This window comes from Chionomys nivalis, chromosome 18 (assembly GCF_950005125.1).
Source record: "Chionomys nivalis chromosome 18, mChiNiv1.1, whole genome shotgun sequence".
Lineage (NCBI taxonomy): Eukaryota > Metazoa > Chordata > Mammalia > Rodentia > Cricetidae > Chionomys > Chionomys nivalis.
The window spans coordinates 12,341,966-12,347,973 of record NC_080103.1 but is presented as its reverse complement, the minus strand read 5'-3'; positions in this window follow the sequence as shown (position 1 = coordinate 12,347,973).

Genomic DNA, 6,008 nt, shown 5'->3' with positions numbered 1-6,008 from the left:
CGCTAAACTTCAGAAACTAGCTTGCTCCAAATACTGACAAGAAGAAAGTTCCCTTTCTAGAGTGCCTTACAACAAGTGCTCTATCCTGGCTCCTTCTCCTCTCCCCACTTCAGAGACCAGTTGATACTACAGTAAGAATTTAAGATTGTTGGGTGCGGAGCTGACGCCTGGGGGCGGGGCGAGGGAGCAGGAGGGAGCGCTAGCGTGAAGCAATTGACTCCAGTGGCATCTCCAGTCAAGACTCAAACGCATTCCACTGCGTACAGCTACCACCTTAAGAGAAGCTGCCTCCAAAGGGGAATATCTATTGAATGAATGCAAGCAAAATGCCCACTCGGCAAGAAAAATTAGGAAAAAAATATGAGCATTTAATGGGAGCTAGAGAGGTGACCCAGAAGTTAAGAACACTTTCTGCCCTGACAGAAGACCTGGGCTCAGTTCTCAGCAACCAAAGGGCAGCTCATGGCCATCTGTAACTTCTACTCCAGGAGATGAGGAACAGTCTTCTGTACAGCATGTGCCTAGATTGGGATAGGATCTGACTTAATATTGGGAAACTTGTTTGTTAGAGTAGTAAAGTTGGCAACAGTTACAAGGTCAGAAGTCACATGCACATAGCGCAATACCTATTCCATGCCTGCTGTAGGTACTTGGTTCCGCAGAGAAGGGGGAGAGACACAGGGACACACATCATGGACACTGTGGTAAGCAAAAACATGGTCCTCAGAGGTCCACATCCCAGCTCCCCACAACCCGAGTGTTACTTATAAGACAAAAAGAACCTCACAGTTGTGAAAAGGCTAAATGCTTGAGGTGTGGAGATTATTCTGATCAATCGAAGTGGTTCCCCTACAAGGATGCTTTTTAGAAGGACAATGGGAGATGTTGGAAATAGAACCAGAAGACCATGGGAACAATGGAAGCAGGATGCTGTAGTGGTTTATTATTTGTATCTTGATAAATAAATCTTGCCTGAAGACCTGAGGTGAGGCTAAAGCTACTAGAGGTAAGGCAGTGGTGACATACGCCTTTAACCCCAGGATTTGGGAGACAAGAGTCAGATGGATCTCTGTGAGTTCAAGACCGCCCTGGGCTATGCAAGATCAAAGCAGAAACAAATCCTGGTGTTGGAGGCTCACACCTTTAATTCCAGTACTAGGGAGTCACAGGCCTTTAATCCCAGCACTAGAGAGAATATAAAATGGGAGGAAAGAGAGGCTTAGTCTGTTCAGTCTGCGGTCGCCCAGCCTTTGGTAGAGGTCAAACTTCTCTAGTGGCTTGGCTGCTTTGCTTTTCTGGTTTTGGGGTTAAACCCCAATTTCTATCTCTGGTTTGTAATTATTTGTGCTACAGGATGCTCTGCTACTAGCTTTGTAGAGACAGGAAAGTTGTAGGAACCAAAACAATGCAAAAGCCAGAACAAACCAGGGAACGCACCAGTCCTGCGGCTGCTGACAAAGAAGCGAGTCCCCAAGATGCTGACGGAGGCAGCAGCATGGTTTAAGTTTGAGAGAACAGTAGGATGATCACTGTATATGCTCCTAAAATTAAAAAGATAAACCCAAAGTAAACGTAACAGGATCAATAAAGAGGCAGAGGGGCTGGAGGGAAAGCTCAGAGGTTAAGAGCATGCGCTGCTCTTGGCCTCTTCTGGCCTCCAATGAAACTAAGCGTGCATGTGGTGCACATACCCACAGGCAGGTGAAACATTCATGCACATAAAAATTAAATAAAATAAAAAAGAAACAGAATATAAAAGTGACAGTTTTGCATGGTCCGGAGAATGATTTACGAAAGTGATACTTTTGTTTTTGGATGAGTGAATATGTCAAGTACAAAGTAAACCAAAGTAAAAGAACAAATAATGAGAGGTGGATGAATAGAAAAACACCATCAAAGTGATTGCTCAAAATAGCTAACAGAAATCGACTGGCAAAGACCCACTGAGACAGCAAGCTGGAGTTGCCAACCGAGAGTTCACAGTGTTCCACGTGAGCCTTCCAGCGGAACACACAGCAACCGTAGAGGCAACATTATTAAACTGGGTGCTCACACACTCTAGTATAAACCAAATGGGGAAACTGAGGCAGTTAGCTGGAGCTTTTGATTGAAGTTTTTTTTTTTTCTAATTGGATGAGTTTTCTTCAGTTGAACTTTTCAATTTATTTAAATATATTTTTATATTACGAGATGAACAATAATAATCTTTATTGGAAATGGTTTTGACTTTTTCATGTTGTACGGTATGCATAGTTGCCGGTGAGGGGTGTGTGTGTGTGTGTGTGTGTGTGTGTGCTGACACTTGGATGGGCGTGAGTGCGGAGGGGAGAGGTTGGTCAAGTTGCCTCTCCTGATCAATGCCAGAGGAAGTGGAGTGGGACAGCAGGGGACCACGACAGCGAGCACTTGGTTGTGATTAGCACAACAAGGCTCGTTTTTATTATTTCAGCTCCTTAGTTTACAGTTCGGCAAAGAAGCCTGCTTCACGGCCCAGCATAGTCAAGGTAATATAAAGCACAACCAAGTTATTTGTCTTCAAAGAAACGTGTGAGCTACGAGAACACCATTGACCCTAGCTACTCTCCAGAAATTGAAGAAGGCCGCAGGCATTCCTGTGTTCCTTCCCATGTGTCGAGGACATTCCGAATTCCTTTCTTGAGAAATAGAAACATCAGACGATCCCATGCCCATGTCACAAATTCAGTGTATCCTCACATAATTCAAATCCCAGCAGTGGAGGCCTGAGGCTGATGCTGGGAAGCACCTTGTTCTCTCTCTACCTCAGTTAAGCCAGGGTTTGCTGGTATGGCTAGTGTTGCTAGCCAGCTTGCTCTGGGCATCCCATCTCTGCCTTCTGTGAATGGAACAACAGGCAGACCGTCATGCCCACATGGTATTTACATGGTTTCCAATCCTCAGATTTTTTTTTGGCAAGGACTTAACCACTAAGCCATCTCCCCAGCACCTTTAAACTGTTTTAAAGTAACGATGTCTTTATTTCGGAGCTGGGGTTTTTGTTGTTGTTGTTGTTATTACTGTTTTGTTATAGAGTTAGGGGAAGCAGTCTGTGGTTACCCCCTTCATCACCACACAGCCACTTTCCTTTTGGAGTTAATTCTCTAAATCAGATAGAGCACCTCATAAATTCAACAATACATGTACAGGTAATCTTAATTTGCTACATTGTGCCACTATGTAATTTCGACTCAACTTTTCTTTACAAAAAAATAAAATTAAAACACAGCAAGTAAGCCGGGCGGTGGTGGCGCACGCCTTTAATCCCAGCACTCGGGAGGCAGAGGCAGGAGGATCTCTGTGAGTTCAAGACCAACCTGGTCTACAAGAGCTAGTTCCAGGACAGGCACCAAAACCACAGAGAAACCCTGTCTCAAAAAAAAAAAAAAAAAAAAAAACAAACAAAAAAACAACAAAAAACACAGCAAGTACGCAAGGGAGATATTGAAGGGTATGCATATAAGATTACATTTTTGATGAAAGGGGTAAAATAAGTAAAGGTAAATTTTATATAATAAGATTCTTGTCCCAAAAAGTAAAAGCAAAAACGGCTCCCCCAAGATGTATAAAGATAAGTAACAGAAAATCTGAGTTATGTAAAGTTTATAGAGGATGAGACTTAGAGAATATGTGGTTAATGATTAAAGGTTATTAAAATTCCTAAGGCTATATTGATCTATTCATGCTCACATTGACAAAAACTGACTTAAAAATATAAAAATGTATGTCCAATAAAGATAATCACTTGTGTTTTTGCTAACTTTGTTAGGTTTTTAACCACTTGAGAAAACAGTTTAACAACAACAAGAAAAAAATCAAGTTTTATTTAAACGGAGCTTTACTTATGCATTACCCAAAAGTTAAAAGTACAAACTGTTAAAACCATCAGAGCCTTTAGCTACTGAGGCTTAGAGGCTCTCACCGATGACAATAAGTCCCCGAAAGGACAGCCGATATGTTGATCCTTGACTCTGGGTCCCAAGACCCAGGGGACTATGGGACCTGTGGTAAGCCACTTGTCCTCGTGACCAGGAAGGCCATAGTCTCCAAAGACTGGACTGTGAACAGCATACATTCTACAGGGAGAATTGTCAACAGAGAGGGAAATGTTCCTAACTCGTCTCCACAAACGATCCAGCTAAAACGAAAGTGCCTGAGAGTACTGAAGAGTAGTCTCCGAAAGTCTCAATTAGCTTTGAAAAGGGGGGATCTGTGGCCATCTATATGGTCTAACCCAAATAACCAAAACAACATCTGTCCTTCAGATAACCACTTGTAGCCATTTAAAAGAGGCAATCTGTCAAATTCCAGAAAGTTATTAACTGGGTTTACATGCCCAAAATGGAACCCTGTTCTCCAAAATCCACTAAAAAAATCACCAACAACAAACAAACAAAAACAACCCCAACCTACTAAAACAATAAAGCAATTAAACACACTTTCTCTTCAAAGGTCAGACTTCCCCAGATCTGCTTTGCTTGGAACCCTCTGTCGATCGGAAGCTCCAACTAAATGCTTTGGTTCCTTTGGCTTCCTCATTTGGTTTCTACCAAATGGCTTAGTTTAAATCTAATACAGCACTGTCTTCCTGCTGCCTGCTCAACAAGCTCCTGCCAACACCAAAGGCCACAACTAGCACCAATCACGTCCCACACATGACACCAATACTCATGAACTATGACTTTCTTTCATCTACACCAACCTGAAAAATGTAAGAAAATATGGGACCGGTTGATAACAGCAAGCAAAACTAAAACTTCCTCAGGACAGTCCAGAAAGAAATAGTCAAGAGCCATACAAAGAAAACAATAAACTCTGAAACTCATAGAACATGACTCCCAAACAAGGAATTTTGATGCTGAGAAAATGCTCAAGCCTTTTAGTTTTCTAACATTATTTGGTAATGTCAAGTTAGCCTCATGAAAATTCCAGCTGGATTTTTTAAATATACCTTGATAATTTATCAAATTTGGACTGAAGATTTGAGAAAAAAAATGTATTCACTTTTTGAAAGGAAAAAACTGAAAAAAGAAATTCTCAAAACAAACCACACCATTGTAATGCTTGAAGTGGTGTGCCCCTGGGGAGAAAGTCAGACAGATAATAAAATTGTTAGCGACATACTCAAATATAAGGGAATTTAGTCAGCAGTAAAGGTGCTGTTTCAAATCCCCAAGATAAAAGATATCTGCTCCCTTTTTGGGAAAATAAATTAAAGTTAGATTCTGACTTCATAAAGAATAAAAAACATACCCCAGAGACAAATATTTAAAAGAAACATAGATAAATAACTAAGAAAATATTGATGTAATTAAAGAGCTTTTCTTACTAAAAAAACAAAAATCCAAAACTACGAAAACAATTTTACACCTGGAAATTCAAACTTCTATAGACAAGGCATATTTAACAAGCTATAAATCAAACCAATATCATTATTTTCTACATGAAAAACATAGTCATACATAACATATTCAACAAAAGATTCAGATCTAAAATATTTGATCTGTAACGAAAGAGTGCAACAGAAAAACCCAAGTATACGAACGACTATTTTTTTTTATTAAAAAAAGATTGGCCAACCAGTTTATAAAATGATATTTAATTAGGTCAATAGCCAAGGGAATTTTAGATTATGAGATATTTTTCAGTCGTACGACTGGAAAACAAAAAATTGGTTCTATTTAGAACCAGAGACGTGAACACAGGCGTGCTTACTCATTGTAAGTGGAGAGAAATCCTGTGCTTTCCTGGGGAACAACTTGCCAGCTTTTCTCCACAGTGTAAGCTCCATTAGCCCATCAGTTCCCTTGCGAGATTCCTGCAGAAACAGCTACATATATTCATGAGCAAAACTGTGCTTCTCAGCCTGGGAGTGAGCTACAGTTTCCGTGCAACCGTAAGGCTATGCGGAGTCTACCTCGAGGTAGCTTTCTGGAGCTAAACATTTTTTTTTGCACTAATTTTATCACCTCTAAAGTGAGAAATAAGAGCTC